This window comes from Chiloscyllium plagiosum, chromosome 5 (assembly GCF_004010195.1).
Source record: "Chiloscyllium plagiosum isolate BGI_BamShark_2017 chromosome 5, ASM401019v2, whole genome shotgun sequence".
Taxonomy (NCBI): domain Eukaryota; kingdom Metazoa; phylum Chordata; class Chondrichthyes; order Orectolobiformes; family Hemiscylliidae; genus Chiloscyllium; species Chiloscyllium plagiosum.
The window spans coordinates 87,823,757-87,836,714 of NC_057714.1; positions in this window are offsets into that span (position 1 = coordinate 87,823,757).

A 12,958-nucleotide genomic window follows, 5' to 3' on the forward strand; every position below is an offset into this window, starting at 1 on the left:
GAGTACAGGAATTGGGAGGTCATGTTGCGGCTGTACAGTACATTGGTTAGGCCACTGTTGGAATATTGCGTGCAATTCTGGTCTCCTTCCTATCGGAAAGATATTGTGAAATTTGAAAGGGTTCAGAAAAGATTTACAAGAATGTTGCCAGGGTTAGAGGATTTGAGCTATGGTGAGAGGCTGAACAGGCTGGGACTGATTCTCCTGGAGCATCGGAAGCTGAGGGGTGACCTGAAAGAGGTTTACAAAATTATGAGGGGCATGGATAGGGTAAATAGGCAAAGTCTTTTCCCTAGGGCCAGGGAGTCTAGAACTAGAGGGCATAGGTTTAAGATGAGAGGGGAAAGATATAAAAGAGACCTAAGGGACAACCTTTTCACACAGAGGGTGGTACGTGTATGGAATGAGCTGCCAGAGGAAGTGGTGGAGGCTGGTACAATTGCAACATTTTAAAGTCATTTGGATGGGTATATGAATAGGAAGGGTATGGAGGGATATGGGCCGGGTGCTGGCAGATGAGACTAGATTGGGTTGGGATATCTGGTCGGCATGGACGGGTTGGACCAAAGGGTCTGTTTCCATGCTGTACATCTCTATGACTCCATGAGTCTATAACAAAGTAGATGAATTAATGGCACAAATCGTCGTGAATGATTATGATGTGATAAGCATCACAGAGGTGAGGATGGTGGGGTTCAGGACCGACAGTAAAACATCCGAGGATTTACAACTTATCGAAAAGTTAAGAATGAAATTAAATCTGTGGCACTGAATGACATAGGGTCCGATGATGTGGAGTCTGTGGGGGTGGATTTGAGGAACCACAAAGGCAAAAAAACCATAAAGGGAGTTATGTACAGACGTCCCAGCAGTGGTCAGGACCAGAGGCGCAAGATGTCCTGGGAAATAGGGCATGTCAGAAAGGCAAGGTCACGGTGATCATGGGGACTTCAATTTGCAGGTGGACTGGGTGAATAATATTGCTGGTGGATCCAAAGAAAGGGAATTCATGGAATGCTGACAGGATGGCTTTTTGGAACAGCTTGTAGTGGAGCCCACACGGGAGCAGGCTATTCTGGCCTTAGTGCTATGTAATGAGCCAGACGTTTTAGGTCTTAAAGTAAGGGAACATTCAGAAGGCAGCAATCAGAATATGATAAAGTTCAGCCTGCAGTTTGAAAGAGAGAAGGCAAAATTGGATGTAATTGTGTTACAGTTAAATAAAGGTAATTACATGGGCATGAGAGAGGAACTGACAAAAATCGACTGGAAGAAGAGCCTAGCGGGGAAGACAGTAGAGCAACCATGGCAGGAGTTTTTGGGTGTAATTGAAGACACAGTACAAAAGTTCATCCCAAAGAAAAGAAAGCCATGGCTGACAAAGGAAGTCCGGAAAGATATCAAAGGAAAACAGGGAGCCTATAAAGTGGCCAACAACACTCTGAAAATTGGGACGACTACAGAATAAACAGAGGATAGCAAAGAGAGAAATAAGGAAAGAGAGGATCAAATATGAAGGTAGGCTAGCAGGTAATATTAGAAATGATAGTAAAAATTTCTTTCAATGCAGAAGAAACAAATGAGAGGCAAAAGTAGACATTGAACCATCCAAATTGGTGCAGGAAGGCTAGTGCTGGGAGATAAGGAAATAGCTGAAGAACTTAATAAGTACTTTGTGTCAGTCTTCACAGTGGAAGATGTGAGTAATATCCCAACAATTAAGGAGACTCAGGGCCAGAGCTGAGTATGGGAACCACGACTAAAGAGAAAGTGCTAGAAAAGCTAAAAGGTCTAAATATTGATAAATCTCCTGGCCCCGATGGGCTATATCCTCGAGTTCTGAGGAAGGTAGCTGAGGAAATAGTGAAGGCATTGATTGTGATCTTTCCAAAGTCACTGGAGTCAGAGAAAGTCTCAGATGATTGGAAAATAGCTATTGTAATGCCCTTGTTCAAGAAAGGTTCAAGACAAAAGATGGAAAATTACAGGCCAATTAGCCTAACCTCGGTTGTAGGTAAAATTCTAGAATCCATTGTTAAGGATGAGATTTCTAACTTCTTGCAAGTGCAAAGTTGGATTAGAACAAGTCAGCATGGATTTAGTAAGGAGAGATCATGCCTGACAAACCAGTTAGGACTCTTTGAAGAGGTAACAAGTAGGTTAGACCAGGGAAACCCAGTGAATGTTATCTACCTAGACTTCCAAAAGGCCTTTGATAAGGTGTCTCACGGGAGGCTGCTGAGCAAGGTGAGGGCCCATGGTGTTTAAGGTGAGCTACTGGCATGGATTGAGGATTGGCTGTTTGACAGAAGGCAGAGAATTGGGATAAAAGGCTCTTTTCGGAATGATAGCTAGTGAGAGGTGGTGTCCCGCAGGGTTCAGTGTTGGGGCCACAGTTGCTCACTTTATATATTAATGATCTGGATGAAGGGACTGGGGGCATTCTGGTGAAGTTTGCTGCTGATATGAAGTTAGGTAGACAGGGAGGTATTACTGAGGAGGTGGGGATGCTGCAGAAAGTTTAGGAGAGTGGTCCAGGAAATGGCTAATGAAATTGAATGTGAAAAAATGTGAGGTCTTGCACTTTGGAGAAAAGAATACAGGCATGCACTATAAACAGTGAGAAGATTCATAAAGCCGATGTACAAAGGAATCTGAGAGTGCTAATCCAGGATTCTTTAAAGATTAACTTGCAGGTTGAGTCCATGATTAAGAAATATAATGTTGTCATTTATCTCAAGAGGGTTGGAATATAAAAGCAGCAATGTGCTTCTGAGAATTTATAAAGGTCTAGTTAGGCCCCATTTAAAATACTCTGTCCAATATTGGGCCTCACTCCTCAAGAAGGACATACTGGCACTGGAGCTGTCCAATGGTGATTCACACGGATGATTCCTGGAATGGTAGGCCTAACATACAAAGAACGGCTGAGGATGCTGGGATTGTATTCATTAGAGTTTAGAAGATTGAGGGGAGATCCAATAGAAACTTACAAGATAATGCATGGCTTAGAAAGTTGTTTCCATTAGGCAGGGAGACTAGGACTCATGGGCACAGCCTTAGAATTAGAGGGGGTCAATTTAGAACAGAAATGAGGAGACATTTCTTCAGCCAGAGAGTGGTGAGCCTGTGGAAGTCATTGCCACGGAACGCAGTGGAGGCAGGGACGGTAAATGTCTTCAAGGCTGAGATTGATAAATTCTTGATCTTGCAAGGAATTAAGGGCTACAGACAGAGTGTGGGTAAGTGAAGTTGAAATGCCCATCAGCCATGATTAAATGGTGGAGTGGACTCGATGGGCCGAATGGCCTTATTTCCACTCCTACATCTTATGGTCTTAAAATTCAGTTCAAGGCGAAAGGTGAGAAGAGCAGAGGGGCTGAGGCAGGGGTAAGCAAATATGGGAAGGGTCTGCAATTAGGTGGCCAGCATAGGATCAAATATGAGTTTAAGCTGCAAACTGTCTGATTCAACTAAGGACAGCACCCAGACATGTGGAGAATGTATGTGACTGAAGTTGAAGATGATGACTTTCACTTTCAAAATAAAATACAAATCATAGTTTGCCTGTTTTTTTTTCTGACAGAATCAAGCCAGAAATATATCCGTGTCTTGTAATGTCTTTGGGGAAAGGCCAAGTACAATTTCAATTCTTCTACATATAATCATAGTTAAGGAACATTTAAACCCTTTCCAAGCTAATACTTCATAACACAAATGATAAGCAATTTAAATGATGCATCAAATCCATTGTATGTTTATATTTGCAGATTTATTGCATGTCAAACAGAAATACTAGTAATTAGGTCCATGCTATATTATTAACAATGGTGACCTATGACAAATGTCTTGAGAAATGCCAATAAATGGTTCTATTTTAGGTATATGGGAATTTCCATACTCAATGCTGTGATTATAACGATCTAGTACTTAAAAATGATTCATTGCACATTCATCGCGCTGATGCAGCATGACTGCCTGGTGAAATGTTGTTTAAAAAGCACATTCTGTAAACAACAATCAATAGTACCACTGATGAGGTAACTACCTTGAGGGGAACTGCATTGCTTGCACAGTGTTGAGCATCTGCAATCAAACCTCAAAAGGTCAAGTAACAAATACAGGTATTTCTATTTTTTTGCTCAAGCATTCTGCATACATTTGGACATCTTCACTGCTCCCACTCTCTTCTGGTTTAATCATGACTCATACCTTGTTAAATATACAATAATATTGCAAATTTTTTTACTATTATGTGGTAATTAGAACTATTACAATTATCAAAATATTAACTTGAGGCATTCTGAGAGTATTCACAGTTTTCTGACAAAATATAGTTACAATTTGTGCATTTTATACCTGCGTTTAATTCCTGACCTTCACAACTGCAACAATGCAACACAGGCGCACTGATTTTGAAAGATATTAAATTACATCATTAACCATTTGAAAATTCTGCTTGGAATACTGACGTTTGGACACATGAAGAGTGTACAGTACTTGAGGGCTTATAACAATCAGGCCTAACTTTAAAGGGAGAAAAAAACCTAAAGAACTGCAGATGCTGGAAATCAGAAACAAAAACAGAAATTGCTGGAAAAAACTTAGCAAGTCTGGAAGCATCTCTAGAGAGAAGGCAGACTTAGTGTTTTGGAGCCAATGACCCTTCTTCAGATCTTTGAAGGATGCAGTTTAAGGGGAAAAATGTCATCATTCCATCTTCAGTTATTTAGTGATAAAGTTAGACACAGGGATGTATGAACAGCGTCTTAAGAAAGGAAGAACTTTATTTATATTGCATCTTCTGTGATTTCATGGCATATCATATAACTATAACTCTTTCATGCCTTGACCTCCAAAGTAAAGAAGATAGGGAGGAACAAGAGAGACAACAAGGGAAGGTGGTGGGGAGTGTAAACACAGCCATTCTTGGGGGGCAGTGCCCAAAACCCTTTTTTATTTATTCGGGGGTGCAGCCATTATTGGCAAAAGCAGCATTTATTGTCCATCCCTAAATGTACTTAAGAATCGACCATATTGCTGTAGGTCTGGAGTTACAGAAGGCCAGACAAGGGTGGCAGTTTTCTTTCTTAAAGAAAGGGACATTAACAAACCCAATTTGGGTTTCCCCCTGACAATAGCTTCATAGCTATCTTCAGATTCTTAATTCCAGATGTTTATTGAATTCGAATTCCACTGTCCACAGGATTTGAACCCAGGTGCCCAGAACATTACCTTGGTCTCCAGATTAATAACCGAGTGATAATATCATCAGGTCATCACCTCCTGTTGACAATGGAAGAAAGACATTGGATGGACTTTATGTGATCAACGATATCGAAAGGCAAAGGAAAACAAGAACTGCTAACAAATGTATCAAATTTTGAAACCTGGAGAGATGGATAAAAACTTACAGGAAAAAAATAGTTGAAATACCTTAATGACTTATCGGCAACATCACATAGACCATGGATGGGGTCAACAACATCTTAAATTAACCTCTTTGGTTTTACCAAGAAAGGTATCACAAAGAGATCAAGATCAAAGAATGACTTTACTGTAAAATCAAATGAGTTGAAATGCAAAAAAAGTGTTCTTACTAATACTAAGATCTTGATCACAATCACACACTTGGGAAGGGGTAACCTGAGTCATAGCCTCAGATATTCCAAGTGTAATGACAGTGAAGTTGTCAGAATTCACTGTCATTTCTTCCCTGAAATTAATAGCAGCTTCAGGAGTCCATATTGGCATTGTTTAATGTGGAAATCCAGAAAGTGCTCTCAGTAATTCTATTCTTCCCCAGAGGATACAGCACTGAGGACTTCCAGAAAGTAATCAAATCATAGACAAGGAGCTGCCCTTCTATATTTTCAGACTTGCTGTAAAATCTTTGAAAAGTTATGAAAAAGGATAAAGTACTAATAGCTGCTGCTGACTGCTGAAAAATTAATCTTATATCTGTGTTAGAATGTTAAATTTCTCCATTGCAATAAACTAAATTACCTCATAAAAGTTGGGTTATGATAGTTTCGCTCTGATCTTAACCCTTCATGTGTGTCCTAATATCAATTTTGTTCTCTGTAAAAGTTTATTTCAAATTAATAGAGTCATCAGGGTCCACAGCGCAGAAAAAGGACCTTAGGCAATTGAATCTGCACCTTTCAAAAACAACCATCTAACAATTCTAATTCCATTTTCCTGCTCTTGGCTGTGAATATACTATGGGTTAAGAGGTGTATTTTGTCCTGGGTTTTGTTTAATGAAGAAAGGTTGAGACAGAGATGCCAAGCAGACTCTCAAACTCAATAAAGTAAACAGCTTGTGAGGCCTTGTTTTTTTTAAAAGTTGGAACAATAGAAGCAGTCTGAGTGGGTGGGGTCAAGCACTCACAGTACCAGGTTTTTAGTTTTAGCTTTCTGAAGTTGGAAGCTGGAAGTGGAAGCTTTTATTCCTCTCTGTTACAGTTTAAGGCTAGCGTTCTCTTCCTGTTGCTAGAATTGCATGTGAAACAATCTGTTTTACTGAATTTGCCTTTGCCAAAGGTGTGTTTATAGACAAAAAAACCTGCAGATGCAGAAATCCAAGGTAGACAAGCAGCAGGTTGGAAGAACACAGCAAGCAAGGCAATGTTTCGGGTGTAACCCTTCTTCAGAACCCTCCAAAAGCGTTGACCTCTCCATCTCCTCATGCTGCCTGGCAAGGGTGTGTTTATGGCATTTTACTGTACTGGAACAGTTAATTAGTAATAGTTAATGCTTAACAAATGCCTTACAGCACCAGGGACCCAGGTTCGATCCCAGCTTCGGGCAACTGTCTGCGTGGAGTTTGCACATTCTTCCTGTGTCTGCGTGGGTTTCCTCCGGGTACTCCGGTTTCCTCCCACAATCCAAAAATGGGCAGGTTAGGTGGATTGGCCATGCTAAATTGCTCATAGTGTGAGGTGCATTAGTCAGGGGAACATATGGGGAATGGGTCTGGGTGGGTCACTTTTCGGAGGGTCGGTGTGGACTTGTTGGGCCGAAGGGCCTGTTTCCATACTGTAGGTCATCTAATTTAAAAAATAATAGATATATTTCAATAGAGTTACAGTGAAACCAATTCTTTTCTTTAATTTTTATTTTGACTGAATATTAACTGAGTGTAAATATAATGTGTGTTTTGCTTAAAGTCGAGTAGTTTGACCAATTGAACTGCATCTGGAACACAACACATTGCACTTCCTTTAAACTAAAAAGAGTTAAGGTCTAGACTATCGTCTTAATACATTTTGAGGGGGTTTGGTTTGGTCCATAATTTGGCCCTTAGCTTTAATCCCTTCACATCACAAGTGCACATCTAAATACTTTGTAAATATTATAAGGGATTCTACCTCTACCACACTTACAGGCAATGAGTTCCAGACTCATGCAACCCCCGGGTTTAAACGTTTTTCCTCACATCACCTTTAAACTTCCTGCACCTTACCTCAAATCGATGATCCTAGTAGACCATGAGACCACAACATACAGCAGAAGAATAAGGCCATTTAGCCCATTGTGTCTGCTCCACCATTCGATCATGGCTAATATGTTTCTGAACCCCATTCTCCTGCCTTCACACCATAACCTTTGATTCCCTTACCAATCAAGAAACTATCTCTCTCTGTTGTAAACACACTCAATGACGTCTCCTTCCACAACCTTCTGCAGCAACGAGTTTCACAGATTCACCACCCTCTGGCTGAAGAAATTCTTCCTCATCTCAATTCTGAAGAGTTGTCCTTTCACTCTGAGGTCCTGCCCTTGGGTCCTAGTCTCTTCTACTAGTAGAAACATCTTTGCCACACCCATTCCTTTCCAGCCTCTCAGTATTCTGCAAGTTTCAATGAGGTTCACCTCATCCTTCTAAACTCCATCAAGTACAGACTCAAACTTTAACTGCTCCTTATTTGACAAGTCCTTCATCCCCAGGATCATTGATCTCTCCATCAAGGGGAAAAGTTTCTTCTTGTCAACCCTGTGTATACCCCTTATAATTTTATGCATCCCAATCTTGTCCCATCTCAATATTCTCTGCTCCAAGGAAGACAACCCCAGTCTGTCCAAGCTTTCTTCATAAGTAACACTCTCCAGCCCTGGCAACATCCTGGTAAATGTCCTCTGTCCTCTCTCCAGTACAATCACATCCATCCTATAATGTAGGTTCCAGAACTGCACACAATACTCTGGCTATGACCTAACCAACATTTTATACAGTTCCAGCCTCACCTCCTGCTCTTTATTCCTTGGGTAATAAAGGCAATTATCTCATATGCCTTCTTAACCCCTTTATCTACCTGTCGGCAGCCTTAAGGGACCCAGTGACCATGCACATCGAGGTCCTTCTGATCTTATTGTTCAGCACGAATTCCCATGCCTTGTTTGTCCTGCTCAAATGTTCCAACTCTTACTCATCTGGATTGAATTCCATTTGCCATTGATCAGTCCATTTGACCAGCCCATCTATAATTATCACCCTGCCAATTTTTGTTTCGTAAGTGTACTAAGTGCAAAATTTAATACATCCTAACTAGTGGGAATATGGCAATGGGATTGGTTGCTTACCAGGCTTGCTGATGTCACTAAAGAAGGATACCCAGCTGTCCCCTTGAATTGACACAGGATTCACAAAACTGACAGCAAAGGGCAAATATATGGTACGTAGGTCACTGATATTTGTGGGCAGTTTTCTTCCGGGACAGTGGAGGATTCCATCAATACATCATTAATGGCAATATTCGGGCCATTCTCACATCTTACGCTCACCCATCATGCTGAGTGAAGGCCTCCCAAAAAAAAAGGTGCTTGTCTTTGACCTCATGCTGATGGGTCATGAAGGGAGAGATTAACCTGGGAAAAATGAAACAATGAAGTAGTCCGATTAGACAAATTCTCTTGAGAAAGGTTTACGAGAATGATCCTGAATTTTAGGGGTTACCGCTATGAGGAAAGATTATACAAATTTTTCTGTTTTCTCTAGAATTTAGAAGATTAACAGTGATCTGATTGAAATCATCAAGGTATTACCAGGAAAAGGCAGGGTAGATAAAGATGAACTGTTTCCACTGTTTGGGGATTCTAGAACTAGGGGTTGTAGTCTGAGGATTCGGGGCAGACTATCTGGAGAGTTGATAGGAAGCACTTCTACACACAGAGAATGGAGGAGGTTTGGAACTCTCTTCCATAAGTAGCAGTGGATGCTGGATCAGTTGTTAAACAAAGGTATTGAGGGTTATGGGCCAAAGGTAGGTCCATGGAGTTAGGCCACAGATCAGCCGTGATATCATTGTAAGGTGGAACAGGCTCGAGGGGCTAAATGGCCGACACCTGTTCCTATGTTCCTAGTGAGCAATAATTCTTCACAGTATGTAAAAGATTAACAGCTTTAATATGGATGAACAGATGGTTGCTGAATGGTTGCCAATCATGTTTTAAAATTTGACAATAGATCAGGTTGAATGTTGCTTACAATTTTCTGCTTGATCAGTGATCAAAATGAGTTCTTCCCAGAGCTTCCTGCTAGCATGGATGTCTCTGAATTGTAGCCTTGATTTACTATTGATCTCAAGCTTCCCATACAAGATAACTGGATCTTGGAAAGAAAAGAATAGAAGTCCAAAGATACATTTAAAAACAGCACTTGCAGCATCTACTGACAAATTCCTGGAATGGATTGTCCTGACTTTCAACCAGAAACCGTTTGTGTAGGTGCTATTAGTTTATGGAGATAAAAATAATTTTAAAAACATGCAAAATGAAAGATAAAATAGACCTTCCTCAGTGAAACCTGGAATGTTTCCTCCTCCATTTGTCCCTGTATCTTGCAAATTCCTTCACATCTGTCAATTAAAATGAAACAGCATTCTTACCTCCAGCTGAAATGTTTGTCTGTGCCACATGGGAAGTTCATTTGAGAGTTACTTAGGCTACAATAACAGGATAAACGCTGAACGACTCATCTTGGAACTCAGAAACTAATAATAGTTTATCTTTGTATCAACAAACGATACAGAGATTTTGGAAAAGCGGTTTCTTCAATCAGATTTTAATATTTCAGTACACACTCTAACAATCAATGGGACCCTCCAATTCTCTTGCCTTCAGAAATAAAACTTGAGCAACTTTTTGTGGTGAGTTTTGACTAATACAAAATAATGGAGAGATAGTTTTTAAATAAATTATCAAAAGGCCATTCAACCCACTCCCTAACTTTCCCATTCATTCAGGCAACTGCTTTATGAATATTTCTAACATTTGTTTTTGGTCAATGAGTTAAACGATTTGGTTTCTCTTTAAGACTTACTTTTACACTGGTTTCAATGTCTGGCGGCTTATTGGGCTTTGTCAGCTTGTTTCAAAGTAGCAGTCCCAACTTACCTTACCAACATGTCAATTTCTATTGGGTAAAAGCAAATTACTGCAGATGCTGGAATCCGACACCAAAAGAGGAAATATTGTAAAATCTCAGCAGGTCTGGCAGCACCTGTAAGGAGGGAAAAGAGCTGATGTTTCGAGTCTACCTGACACCTTCGACCCAGCACTTGTACTTCTTTCTAAACTGTCCTCAAACTCAAAAGCTCATCTCTTAACGTCTGAGAACTGTCTTGTTGGATAAAGGGAAGGGTAAATTATGAGTCAAACTATACCTACAGGGGAACCATTATCAACATGTTTCTGTTCCCCATTGGAAATTTTCATTGATTTTCAAAACAGTTGCATGTGGTTTCCTCCTGAGATACAGTTTAGTTCTAACACCAGCTCAAACCACAATGATAATCACATGACATCTGGGAACAGATTTGTAGAATTCTGTGTCCATTTGAATCAAAGATAGTCTCATTAACAAATTCAATGCATTATCACAATGGTCTTGATGTTCCAAAGATTATTTTTCATTTGGATTTGCTACAAATTGAATGTCCAAGTGTCTGGGGTTGATAGATTTGTATAATTAAGGATAAAATGGTAAAACTATTTGCATGACAATCTAAAGAAGAATTTTTTACATTCAAGTATTTTCACCCTTGAGATAGAGGGATTTTTAATCAGTAAAGGAATCAATTGTTATGGGGATAATGCAGGAAGGAGGAGTTGATGACCATCAGATCAGACATGATCTCATTGAATGATGGAGTAGACTCAATGAGCTGAATGGACTCCTCCTTCTTCTGCATCCTGTAGTCTTATAGCCTTATATAAAACACCACAAGAAGAACTGCCAGTATCTTTCATTTTTGCTCTAGATATACTCCTGGAATCTTCAAGAGATTCAGCTTTGTAACTGTAATCTCACTGTGGAAGCATAACAGTCAAAGACTGAATAGTTTTACCAGTAGCATTGTATAATTCAGAGGTGCTTTTACCCTTTAATACACAAGGATGATCATATTCAGTTAACAGGAAGACAAGGAAACAAAAAAGCAAGTGACAATTAAGAATTGGATTTAAACTCACCCTGTAATCAAGAGCTTTGTTTCAGTGCAGTCTCAGAATTTCGGCTGCCTTGAATGTTATAGACAATATTAATGAGAAAGCAGGGAGCAAACCAGCTTATATTTTCTCAGTTTGACCATTTTTATTTTTTTGCTTGGTTAAGCTGAATCACTTCCTAAAAATAAAATAAACCTTCTTTAGATTGTCATGCAAGTTGTTTGACCATGTTATCCTTAATTATGCAAATGTCCCAATCCCAGTCACTTGATTCTCAATTTGAAACAAATCCGAATGAAAAATGTCTTCGCAATATCAAGACTGTTGTGATAATAGACTGATGTTGTTACTGAGGCTAATCTGTCTCTGAAATGGACAAAGTCATTCCCAGGAGTCAAATGATTATCATTGTAGTTTGAGCTGGTGTCGGGACTAAACTGTATTTCGGGAAGAACCAACATGCGAAAATCAATATTTCCAATAACATGCCAATATCCCCGAAAGTGGCAACAAGCTAACCTAAATGAAAAGGAGAACCAATTAAATGTTAATTATCCCAGTTAAGAGGTAATAACGGAGATGTCTGTACCTAATATGGAACCATGCTGCAACAGTTTTGGGATAGCAGCTATTCTAAACCTTGATCTGTGTAAGCCAAGCTCTGAGATTTTGAATTTCACTGAACTGAGAGACACCATTAGAGATGGACGGGTATTCAACAGGAACACAGAGTGTGGCAAACTAGCTAAGGACTGCTGTATTGAACTAAGCTCCTAAGGGTCACAAATTGCATACATAACAAATAAATGAAAGGAGCCGTCACTCCCTCCAAGATTTGTCCTGCTCAGTCCAGCATGGAAGAAACCTCCAACTATTCAGGTACACAAGTCTTTGCAGCTGCTGAAATCTGACTGCAAGTTTTCAATCCCTTTACCTCAGAAAGAGAAATCTTCAAGCAAGCCAGTTCTGCGGTGATTACAGTCTGAACTTAAGATCCATTGTTAAGAGTATATTTGATCCTTAGCTACTTTCAGTCTTTGTATCTATATTTTGGCTCATAAGTATATCATTTTTTAAAACTTGGTAACTTTTATTGACAGCAATGTAATAAACTGACTCTTAACATGTTGAAGTCTGAAATTAGGCTTTTTTTAAAAAATTGGAACACTTGAGAAAGTAAACGAGTTATAGAAATTTCATGGGCCCCTCTGCAGACACGCCTGCTGCAGTTGTGACAGTAATGCATTGGGATTTGTTGGAATCTAGAGTGCATTCTTTGAAAGGGTGGTGGAACTAAATGCAACAGTAACCTCTAAAAGGCAATTGTAAAAATCAGTTGAAGATGATAAAATTGCAGGGAAATTGGGAAAGAGGAGAAGAGTAGGATTATTTGTATAGCTTTTATGCAGTTAGCATAACGTGTAAGAGAGGAGCAGAGGTAAGGAAAAGGTGTGACTGGAAACATTGTACCTTTATAGAGATTTTGTTGTGTGACACATTAAATACAA